General features: G+C 38.6%; 1 protein-coding gene across 9 annotated transcripts in view; it reads left to right on the plus strand.

The window, feature by feature from the left end:
* Positions 1-12,441, plus strand: part of KLHL32 (kelch like family member 32) — a 249,371-nt gene that overhangs the window by 194,948 nt on the left and 41,982 nt on the right. The window lies entirely within an intron of this gene.

Below are 12,441 nucleotides of genomic sequence, written 5' to 3' on the forward strand. Positions count from 1 at the left end.
ATGGTTCCACTGATCTTGTCTGTTATTTTTTTAGTCTCTGTTTCAGTTACTTCCATTCTGATCTTTACTGTTTCCTTCCTTCTATTAACCTTGGACTTTGTTCTTATTTTTCTAGTTCTTTTAGGTGTAAGGTTGGGTTGTTAATTTGAAATTTTTTTGTTGTTTGAGGTATGCCTGTATCGCTATAAACTTCCCTCTTAGAATTGTTTTTGCTGCATCCCAAAGATTTTGGATTGTTGTGTTTTCATTTTCATTTGTCTCCATGTATTTCATTTTCTCTTTGATTTCTTCATTGACCCTTTTTTTTGTTCATTTAGTAGCATATTGTTTAGCCTTCATGTGTTTGTGTTTTTTCCATTTTTTTCTTCTTCTAATTGATTTCTAGTTTCATTGTGGTCAGAAAAGGTACTTGATCTGATTTTAATCTTCTTAAATTTATAGAGATTTGTTTTATTGCCTAATGCGATCTCTCCTGGAGAATGTTCCATGTATACTTGAAAATAATTTATATTCTGCTTTTGGTTGGGATGTTTTGTATATATCTGTTGAGTCCATCTGGTCTAATGTGTCATTAAAAGACACTGTTTCCTTATTGATTTTCTGTCTGGATGATTTATCCATTGATATAAGTGGGAGAAGCAATCACCTTTAAGTAAATCTTGAAGACTTCTCAGCTTCCTTCAATAATCTTCTCTAGTTGTTTAACATCTGCTCTGACAAAATTCTCCCTTGCATTTAAATTAAATTCATTTGTATTCTGCCCATTTTTCCTTCTGCTGTCCTCAATAACCAGGGAGACAGCCACAGTCTTAGCTTCTCTGGATAATGTCTCAATTATTGGCAATTTATTGATTTTCATTGAAGAAACGTAGCTCCTGTCAGTATTTAACTGTTCTGTAATTAATGAATGAAGTTAGGAATAGGACTAAGGAAGAGGATAAATGAGATAGATCCAATAATTACTGGTCTTATATACCAAATAAACTTTAGATATTTGTACATTAGTGTGTCTAATAGATATATTTAGATAAGAACTTCGTTTGTCTGGTGAAATACTCCCTTTTGTTTAAGTGTATATTTCAATAGTTAAGAAAATAACCACCAGGACTATATCTTGTTGGCTTTGCTGAAGAAATTTCAAACTTGGCTACAAATGAGCCTTTGCTAACAGAAGGAAGAGATCTGTACTCGCCTAGGATAACAAAACAGTGATGGATGGCTGAAATCAATGTAATTTATATTTTCTTCCAATTTACATTCCTTCCATTGACTCAGTTTCCATATGTTGTTAATGCATTTCTAAGTTTTATATGAATTTCTCACAAATATTTTAATAAATATTTCCTATTTTCTTAGCTATTAAACTATCTTTTTAAAAAATGCTGCAGTTTGCCTTACATATTCTTAAAGGTCTGACTACTTAATATCTTCTTTAGTGAGGCCTTAGAAAAACACAGAAGCTCATTCTAGACTGGCTAGATCTATCATCCTGGTATCAAGCTGATTTCTCTTTCAATATGGGTCTGTATGTTTCCTTTTCCATTTTATTAAAAGTATCAGCTTATTACCTATATTGCTCTATCACTTGGTTTTGCCCCTACTGTGAAAGGAAATACATTTTCTTTGTTCTTCTTTTGCACTAATGTATGCTGCCTGTGTTAACCATACTTAATGAAAACAATCCCAATTTTTTCAGGTTTGTTTCTCCCCACTGTGTACTTGAGATGAAAAACTCACTTCCCAGTATACAGTACAATACCTTTAATTGAAAAGAAAAGGAAATCACCAGTGACACTTCTAATACCTTCAATCGTCTGCCTCTTTCCTCAGGACCAGCTTGTCATAAATCAATTGTGAATCTAACCATGGATAAGGAGGGGTACTAGATTAAAAAAACTAGGTATACCCCTTAAAAAAACAAGGCAGGTATATGTCGCCCTATCACAGATCTAGAAGTGTTACCCAGATTTATTGTTGCAAATAAAAATATTTGACTCTATTCCTTATCCTTTACCAAATAATCAAGTATTTCTAATTTAATTGATGGGGGATTAGGTCATTGCCATCTTCCTGGTTGTTTGCAAGCTTTGCCTGAGTTGTAGGAAGTACAGATTTTAGAATGTGGATTTTAGGGGCTTATTTCTGTTCCATAAAACACAAAGTGAATGTTTCTTTAGAGATTCAGTATTTCTAGTGTGCTCACTCCCTCTCCATACTCCCTCCCTTTTCTCTGTCCATTTTGGGGTCAGGACACCTTGAAACCTGTCCATGGTTTTTAAAATGAGACAAGCAGAGATGAATTCAGAAAAGCAGGCTGTATGGATATGCCCATTAGCATTTAATTTAAGATGTTAGAGATAGTCAAATTTTACAGGCTCCTGTAGCATTTGACACTGTGACCCAATTCACAAATGCTCCACATCATTTCTACTTGAAATTCACAATACCGAAGCAAAAGGAGCATTAAATATCCTGCAGTTGTGCTTTAAAATGTACGTTTTCCATTGTGAGATATTGTTTGTGAACTACTAAAAAGATCCCTTTTTGTGAGTGAAAATTAATCCTGAGCTCATCTTGCAGAACAGCTTACCTTTTCGTTTTTGTCAAATGGCACCAAGATAATGGGAAGCTAACCACAAAAGTAGTGCTTTCAAACTGTAAAAATAAGACAAATGCTACTGTATTTACTCAAAAGCAGTATTTAGTGCTTTCCTGATTCTCTTGGTGAATGCTACATCCTTATTAAGTCTTGTCTGGTTCCTAGATAAATAAGATTAATTCAGCAAACACACTTCCTACCCTCTAGGAGCTGACAATCAAAAGAGCTTTTCAGATATTTCATTAATGAAAGAACATTTGTTAAAGCTTCTTTAACTCCCTAGAAGATATGTTTATTTTCATCTTGATTAAATTTATATGAAGCTTGCATTGCCCCATTTTAAATAACTTTAATTTATTCAGACCTACTAGAGGGACTTTGGATTTCTAATACTCATTAAAATTAGAACAATGTAAAATTTCATAAACATTTTTTAAATGCTGTAGCTTTAGCTTTTCTCTATCTTTGTAAATATTATTTTACTCTCATCCAAAAAATTACATATAAAACATTGGGAATTAACAGGGGATGCAGTGGAGGCTGGCTTATGGTGTCCTGAGGTCACAGAGCATGTGAAACTTCTCACCAACCAAGAGACCCTGAGTTAGTTTCCTAACCACCCTTAGTCTTCTACCAGGGTAGTGTGGAGTGACAAAGAATGAGACACAGGTCCTGCACTGGGACTCAGTGTAGTAGAGGGAACAGACTCAACAGATAATTCTAGTATAGTGTGTGATATATGTGATGATAGAAGTCTTTCCTGGGGACAGAAGTAGGGCAAAGCAGGGGGTACTTCATGCAGGTTTCACAAAGGTTCACAGCACCTTCTTCCTAACTTGGCCTTAGGTCCACTGGGCTGCTTCCCATTTACTCATTAACCCCTCCCTGTCATCATGAGCGGGCTTCATGATCCAATCATTTCAATAATTCTCCTGCCCTCTGGCAAGCACTCACTCTTGAACAAACCCAGGGGTCCAATTGTCTGTGCCTGTGCCCAGGCAGCTGAACCCTATGGGAAGAAGCCAGTTGACAGGAGAGCTTTGTGTGGGATCTACTCAGCTCACTAAGCCCTCCCTGTACCCCACGCTAGTGTCCCTCCACGCCTCCGCAGACCCCACTCACTCCGCTGTAGCTTTAACTCAACCACCCTTCACTGGCTAGAACCAAAACCTCTGCCCCTCAGACTCAGAGACAGAACCTTTTCTTCTGCTTTTCAGAACAAATGTACAAGAGGAGAGTCTCACAGCAAGATGAGATAAAATGAGGCAGTGGAGAGTGTAAGGAGACAGATGGGCAAGAGCTAGACTGGAAAAGGGCCAAGGCGGAAAGTTGGGAGATGCTAGTGAGGAGGGTGCAGAGGAGGGGTCTGAGGAAGGAGCCTGAGAATGTGGGATGGGCAAGGTCAGAGGACAAGTGTTAACGAAATCAAACCAAAAAAGAAAGGGCGTGGTGAGAGGTGTCCAATACTGTTGGGACATCAAGGTCCAGAATATTTCTCTGCAATTTTCTCTCAGAAACTACTTGGTAATTTCAATGAAAGTAGCTTTAGGGGAGTAGAAGAAAGTGAAAGCTAGAATGCAGTGGTTTAGGGTGTGAAAGAGGAGTGAGGAAGTACAAACTGCAGGTATAGGCCAGAAGTCGGGATATCACCTAGAGCTCACTTCCTGAATCCGAGCTTGCCAGACAACATTCTGATTATTATCCTCTGCCTACTGGGAGAGGATGTGCTGTTTCTAGGTACACACATATTTCAGCCCATGTGACAGCCACGGTTTTTCTTTTTTTCTTTTTTTAAGTTTATTTATTTATTTTGACAGAGAGAGAAACACATAGAGGAGGGGCAGAGAGAGAGAGAGAGAGAGAGAGAGAGAGAGAGAGAGAATCCCAAGCAGGCTCCACAGCATCAGCACAGACCCTGTTAGGGGTTCAAACTCATGACCGTGATATCACGACCAAGCCAAAACCAAGAGTCAGGTACTTAACTGACTGAGCTACCCAGCTGCCCTGCTACATTTTTTAATTATAAATTAATACACAGCATTTTGGCTTTAGGAAGAAAAAGGAGAATAGGAAGGGAAGAAAAGGATGACAGTTTGGCTGAGAGAAAAGAGAGTAGCTAGAAGAGGAAATCCAGTGTCAAAGGAAGGAACTCTTTAAAGGACACAAGTGCATTAAGCAAATTGGTAGATAAGGGAAAGGAGAGAACGAAATAGAAGGGGACAGGAATGGGGCATTCTTTGGTTAGTAAAGGCTGAGAGTACCTCCTGGGTACCAGGAATGGTGATGAATGGTAATAAGTCCATGGGATACCACAGGAGGAGGGGTTTGGGAGGGGTTCTGTCTTGGACAGGAGAAGAGGAAACCCCTCAGACTCTAAGCCTGGAGGGCAGGAGATGATGCGGGATGTGGACGTAAGTCAGCTCCCAGATGAGGGGCAGCAACCTGAGGAGGTTCCTTGTCGATCGAGTCAAGTGAGAGACAAGGTTGTCTGTCGAGGTTGTGTGGTGTCAGGACTAGTGTAGAGGGTCTGAGGGAGGTGGCCTTGGGTGGAAAAAAGCCTCTGAGAGAAAACAGAGGGAATGGACATGTTTTAAAAATTGTCAGAGCTCATACCAAGGTTGGAAACCACAAAATTGTGGTGGCCCAGTTTGTAAATTTCTGTCCTAGTTTTTGGTGGTATTCAGCAGAGAATTGGAGAGGGCAGATCCTTGGATTCACTCAAGATGGAAGGTTTTTAGGCTGGGAATGGTCCAAAGGATCCTATCAGAAGGGGTTCAGCTTGTTGGGTTAGGTGAGTGTGAAGGACGTAAGGTTTGCTTGAGGGAGGACAAAGTGAGTTATTCAAGTAAGTACATGAGAGAGTGTCTGTTAACCCTGCAGGCAGCTTCCATGTGAGGAAACCATCTGCTTGATATAGGTTTGGAGCTTGATAATGTGGCATTATCAACTTAAAAGTTCCTAGTGACCTGGAATGTCCTCTAAGAATGAAATCCTCTTTGTTGCTTTAGATTCTCACAAACCGTCTGTCTCTAGCACTTACTTTTTATCTTCTCTTTTCACTTCTGCCCCTGCCTTTACCATTCCCCATCTGAAAAAGATAAAAACGAAACCACTGCAGTGTTGTACTGAGATGAAGCCAACAGAAATGTCCATTCTACAATGATTTTAAAAGAGCTAAAAGGAAAAAAAAATTTAATAAAAGAGCTAAATGGCTTGAAGAAAGCAAATCAGATCACTTACATTCTCCAGAATAATTAACAAAGGTTTTAGCCTAAATGGACTTCCCTTTATTCTAAAGAAGTAGCATTTTATTTACCCTCACATTGCTGCTCAGAAGATGAGGCTTAAAGATGCTAAGTGATTTTCACAGATCACGCAACTGGTATTTGATAAAGTTGGAATTTGATCTCTGTGTCTCTGGTTTTTGAAAACCATGCTTTTCCCAAGAAACTAAACAATACAGTTGTTTATCACTACAACAAAGATCTCAAAAACAGATGCTTACATTATAAAAAGAATTCCAAAATGATACAACTGAAAGTAAAAGATACACTGAAAAATCATCATACCCAGATATTTGTTTAGATCAACAATGATTTGATTATTTTTAATTGTTTAATTGACCACTTTTCTCAGGGCACAAGACTTGAGCCACATAACGTCTACCTTCTTGTGGAGAGAACAGCCTTTGTTTAGGCGATCCATTTGTGTCTGTCTAGATGGATCTAAAAAAGGGTAGCGTAAAGGGGAGCCTAAGTGGCTCTCGTGGGTTAAGTGTCCAACTTCAGCTCAGGTCCCGATCTCGTGTTTTGTGGGTTTGAGCCCCGTATAGGGGCTCTCTGCTTTCAGCATAGAACCCACTTCAGATCCTCTGTGCCCCTCTCCTGTGCCCCTCTCTCTGTGCCCCTCCTCTCTCTCTCTCTCTCTCTCTCTCTCTCTCAAAAATAAAAAAAAGGTAGAATAGTGAGCTGAATTACTTACCTAAGAATATGGGAAATATGTCATTTTCTTTGTTCCCAAGAGGAGAGAAGAAGGTTAAAGCTACATCATGGAAATGGGCAATGGCTGAAGGATCTGGTTGATGGCGGGACAGGGATAAAAGATCCAACAAGAGGCACCCCTGGGTGGCTCAGTTGGTTGAGCGTCCAGCTTTGGCTCAGGTCATGATCTCATAGTTTGTGAGTTCAATGCCCATGTCGGGCTCTATGCTGACAGCTCAGATCCTGGAGCCTGCTTCGGATTCTGTTGTCTCCCTCTCTCCCCCTTCCTCACTCGCGCTCTGTATCTCTGTCTCTCAAAAATAAATAAACATTAAAAAAAACATAAAAAAAAAAAAAGATCCAACAAGAACATAGCAAGCCAGGACACCAGAGACTGGTAGAGGTGACCTTGAGAGCTTAACCCTGCTTGGACCATGCAGAAATCTTTGGAGGCAGGATTACAGCAATCTATAGAATGAGTAATTGGGAGTTAGAGACAATATTATTGATATTCTGAAGGGCAGCTAACATCTGCACTGTGGTAGATATTACCCTTCATTTATTATTTCATTTATTTTAAATAATACATGGTGCATTACTTACATGTTTTGGGTCACAAGTTTATATCTGTTCACTCTAGGTGACATAAATATAATTTGTATTTTCAAGTGCCTCAACCCTTTATAGATATTTTGTAAATTTGAGACTTCCTTTACAGATTTTGAGTCTATTCATTACCTATCCATTTGTGTGGTTTCTTCAAGTGTGACAGAAATAATAAGGATAATAGTTTTAATTTAATGCATGGATTAAGTATGCTCCTATTCAAGATGCTAATTTAGTAGAAATATTCTTGGCTTTAATTGTTCAGGTAGCATTATAAACACTAAAAATATGGACAGTCTAATGTGAAAAAATAGATAATAAGAAAGTATTCTTAATGTAAATATTATTTATCATAAATATACCCATGGTGTCCCTATTTTTAGGGACTAGTAATGAGTTTGGTTCTATTTAAAAAATGACTAATATGAACTCACACTAATGGCAGTCATTCCTTTGATAATTAGACTATAAGTGTGAAGTTTTAGTTTTTTGAGAATTAGAGCAAACATGTGGAGGAGAAGCTTTACCATTAAAGGAAAAAGCCTTTGGTACCTTATAAACCAGCCAGTAATTCTAGTAATTGGAACAAAAATAAGAAATCTGTTTCAGACTACAAAATTCATTTATCTATTAATTCAATATTCTATACTTCGTTATTTTTTCAGTATTCCATATATACTCGTTTGTACTTTTTTATGGAAAAGATAAGAAATTTCCATAAATAAATGACTACAGTGCTATAGTAAACTTCCTCTGTGGATTGCCTGTATACCATGCACTCTGTATACCAAACCTGTAAGACAGAGATCGTCATCTCTAGTTTGCATATGAGGAACCTGAGCCTGGTTGTGTTAAATCCTCCCCCCAAGGATAGAGTCATAAAGGAACCTCTGTGGGGTTGATGCCACATCCTGTCCGGAAACTAACCCGCTAGTCTAGCATAAAGCCGGGCACTTCAGGCCTCCGGGAGAGTAGCAGAGAACTTAGATGGTTTTCCACAATCCTCAGTCGGCTGGCAGAGTTCCAGCCTGGAGTGTCTTTCCTGACAGCATGGACACATTCAGTTCTTTGCATCCCGCTCTGTCCTCATAAGCGTACCGCTCTGTCCGCTCTGTCCTCGTAAGCGTACCAGTGCTGTATTATGTACCATAGGTTTCTGCTAAAGCGTGTAGTATAGGACTCTATATCAACAGATGTATTCTCTGTCCTTGAAAAAAAAAATAGCAGAGCCACCAGACTTGACCTATCCTGACCAATGCATACTAAGAGCTGTTTTTCTAAACACACTATTCTGTAGACATTGTTAGTCTTGACCAGTTCTTGCTTTTGAGCGCAATGAGTTTGGGAGTCAGTGAATTCCAGCAGTGGAGGCAAAAGTTGCTTGTTTGGCACTCACCTGTCATCCTTTCTCTGGTATGCATTCATCCATTTGTCACAACGTTTTGTGAGGAGCCGAACAGGGAAGCTTAAGAAAAATGCTTTACTCTTGTCTTGATGATAGAAAGCATTTCTCATTGCTGGTAGCATGGTGGTAACTTTTCATTCCTTCTGGCAGTTTTTAAAGACTTATTTGACTTTGGGGGAACCTGCAGTATATCTTTAAGTCACAGTTCAAAAGTATGAGACAGGGCTGTTCATTTTCAATTTTGGCTGAAAAGTCTTAACTTCGACTGTGGCACTTCAAAGTTAGGGAAAACTTGGCTTTAAAAATGGATGCTGATACGAGATGGCATATTTAATGACAAATGTATCTATAGAAAGCTGTTAAGATGCAGATTATCCCCCCCTGGGGTGGGGGAGGGAGATCAAAACTGCCAATCTATAAAATGTACTCGATAGAGGGAGGCATAGAATCTATCTTTGCAAGTGCTTTGATTGCAGGGGACAGTATAGCAGCATGTGGCATCATAACCCAGAGCAGACAAATCAGCTTGATGACTTTCAAAGCCAGGAATACTGCTGCAGGCAAGGGTACTCCAGTCTAGGAGAAATTAAAACATATAGAGACTGTTATTAATTCCATATCTATTTTTGTATAGTCAAATCTGTATGCAAATCCTTAGCATCTCATTTCAACAGATTAATCTAAAAGTGAAGAGTGTTATGTGAAGAGAATATAATGATAAGCTGTGCACATAACACTGCTAAAGCCGTGTGGGCTGCGAACTTGGATGCTTTTTTAAAATTTATTTTTTGTACTGAGAAGAACTGGTTTTTATTTATGTGATCATTTGGAAATTATTTCAAAGAAGGGAAACAATAGGACCAATTTCTAAGGTTTTCCCTTGCAATCCTGACTTGGCAAAAGTTACAACACTGGGTTTTTTAGGCACCTCCCGTGGTTTAGCATTCCAGAAGTAATCAGCCAAATAACTAACTAGGAATTTTATGTTTACTTCCACCTAGTAACCCAGTATCTCATTTTTAAGCATTGTCATGTGAGTGAAAATTTGTATGTAAGGGTAAGGAATCTAATTACCACGTGCAGATTAAGGGAAAAAAATATTACGAATGCATCTGTAAAACAGAGTAAATAATAATTCTGAAGAGCATGAAGATAAATTGTATGGCTGGCTTAGGAGAAAGGCTGTAATAGCTACATTCTAATCCATTGGTTGTACATTTAATCTATAATGGGCAGACTCTGATACATATAGTAGTGTAAATATTTTCAAATAGTGTCATAAATAGATAGTTTACTGCAGTAGATATTAATTCTGTCCCATATTTCTAAAACAAGGAGAAAAACCGTCAAAGTTTTGAAATAATGGGTGGGAGCTTTGCCCTCTGCTCCCTCTCATTTGGAGAAATGATTATAGGCGAGCTGGACATTAATCTGGTGGTTATGGCCCAGATCAAAAGCACTTGGCAATCATTTTAACCCTGAAGACTTGTGAGGTCTCACTCAATAGATTTGATTATTCTTGTGTAGTTATGCTGAGAAAGAATTATTGGACATTCAATTTTTAATCAGATAAGAAAAGGAAGGTTGGGAAGAAAGCAATCAGGCCTCTGTATTTATTTGGACAAACATTTTGACTGTGTAGGCATTTCAGCCCCAGCTTTCTTAAGTGTATTTTCTTTTCCTATGGTTTTATTTTAAGATGAGACATTCTTTAAGAAATGCAGAGAAGACTTTCTTTGAGGGCAGGAAGCTCGTTTCTCTGTTCCTTGTGGACTTACTCTGCAGATAAAGCTTTCATTGATCTTAAAAGTAGTTGTAAGCTTCAGAGAGAATATATTTAAAAAAAGCCCTCCACTTAATAAAAGCCATGGTCAATTATATGAAAGATATAATCTCCTTATTGGGGGTGAACGAGAGAGTAATGATTGGCCTGAACATGTTCCCTTCCCTTTATGGATCCATTAGTATTGATGGATTGTTCCAGCTCAGCTGAGGATTGTGCACTAATGCTCTGGATTCTGGTTGATTTGACTCCTGGCCATGAAGTTGATGGTAGTGACCTATTCAAGGTATTTGAACTGTCAAAGCAAAAATTATACTGGACAAAGTTAAGCAGATAAGGAAGACTTTGTCCAAGGCAATATTGCAATAGGGGAGGGAGACCAGAATGCAGTCTGAAATCAACTCCTCTGAAGAACAAGAGGCAAGAGGGTTTTTAAGCACTGGGGTGAGCTAGTAGAAAAGTACTGAAGGAGTTTTGGAGGAAGGTTGATCTATGTGATATAATGAGCCCATTCAGTTACCCCTGATTTTGTAAATGTTTTTCTCAGTGATTGGGCCATTCTTGCTTTCTGATTGGCACCCATCAACATGAGGCTCCTACCCCCCATAGAAACTGGGAGATAGGGACATTTACTTCCTTGATGATTACATTTCAATGGGATGGCTCCTAGGTCTGGGAGGAAGATCTTCCTGGGTTGTAAAACTTGCAAGAAGCTTCTTAAATGACTTATATCTCAAGGAGGCAGAGAAAGAATTTACAGGTTTTCTAAAGTAAGAGCTCTAAGAAGAGGGATGTCTGGGGCCTAAGAGACAGAAAGAAACCTGTGTAAAGTTGAGTCATACTGAGACAAATGTTAACACTGTTTTGTTCATTATTGTAACAGTACATACTTTTTGACTTAAAAATTTTCAATAGGAAACATTTGTAGTGTGGCTGAGTTTTATATCTTTATTGCAAAATTAGCTGCTTCTATGTGCTACTTATTAAAATGTTATTCATTTTATACCAGCATCCAGAACTCTGTATAAGGCAAAAATCTCTGAAGAGATTTTTTGGGGGGAGGGCAGTTCTCATAGTCTTGTTATTTTACTACTTAACATTTAATATCTCCTAGTATTATTTTTATATAGTGCTGATCTATGTTTTTTTTTAGTTTTTCAATTTGATAGTAAAAACTAAAGTAGAATCAGTAGTTTCTGGGTTTTATGGGGATCAGTGTACATCACAAACATGAAAATATGAGGACGGATAAGAGAAACTTTGTTAGAAAGGTGATGATCGTTTAGTGGTTCTTGACTAATCAAAAGGTCCTGAGTCTTTTGGATCTAAGCCCATGTCAAGAAGGCTCTAGAAAAGTTGCTAACAACAACTACACAGTGCTCTTAGTCATATGTGGCTTAGTGAGCACTTGAAATGTGGCTAATCTGGATTGAAAAGTGCTGTGTTAAATATACATTGGGTTTTGAAGAAAGTTTGAACAAAAGGAACATAAAATACCGCCATAAGTTTTATATCAATTTCACGTTGAAATGATAATATTTTGGCTGTGTTGAGTTAAATAAAATTTATATTAAGTTTACTTTCACTATTTCTTTTTTTTTTTAAATTTTTTTTTTCAACATTTATTTATTTTTGGGACAGAGAGAGACAGAGCATGAACGGGGGAGGGGCAGAGAGAGAGGGAGACACAGAATCCGAAACAGGCTCCAGGCTCTGAGCTGTCAGCCCAGAGCCCGACGCAGGGCTTGAACTCACGGACCGCGAGATCGTGACCTGGCTGAAGTCGGACGCTTAACCGACTGCGCCACCCAGGCGCCCCATCACTATTTTTTTTTTTTTAAGGTTTATTTATTTTGAGAGGGGGAGAGTGTGCACACACACTTGCATGTGTGAGTGAGTTAGGGGCAGAGAGAGAGGGAGAGAGAGAGAATCCCAAGCAGGCTTCATGCTGTCAGCACAGAGCCTGACATGGGGCTTGATCCCATGAACCATGAGATCATGACCTGAGCTGAAACCAAGCTTAACTGACTGAGCCACCCAGGTGCCCCTCTTTTTAGTTGTTAATGTG

The sequence above is a fragment of the Herpailurus yagouaroundi genome, unplaced genomic scaffold (genome assembly GCF_014898765.1).
Source record: "Herpailurus yagouaroundi ecotype Mexico unplaced genomic scaffold, PumYag 139, whole genome shotgun sequence".
Taxonomy (NCBI): domain Eukaryota; kingdom Metazoa; phylum Chordata; class Mammalia; order Carnivora; family Felidae; genus Herpailurus; species Herpailurus yagouaroundi.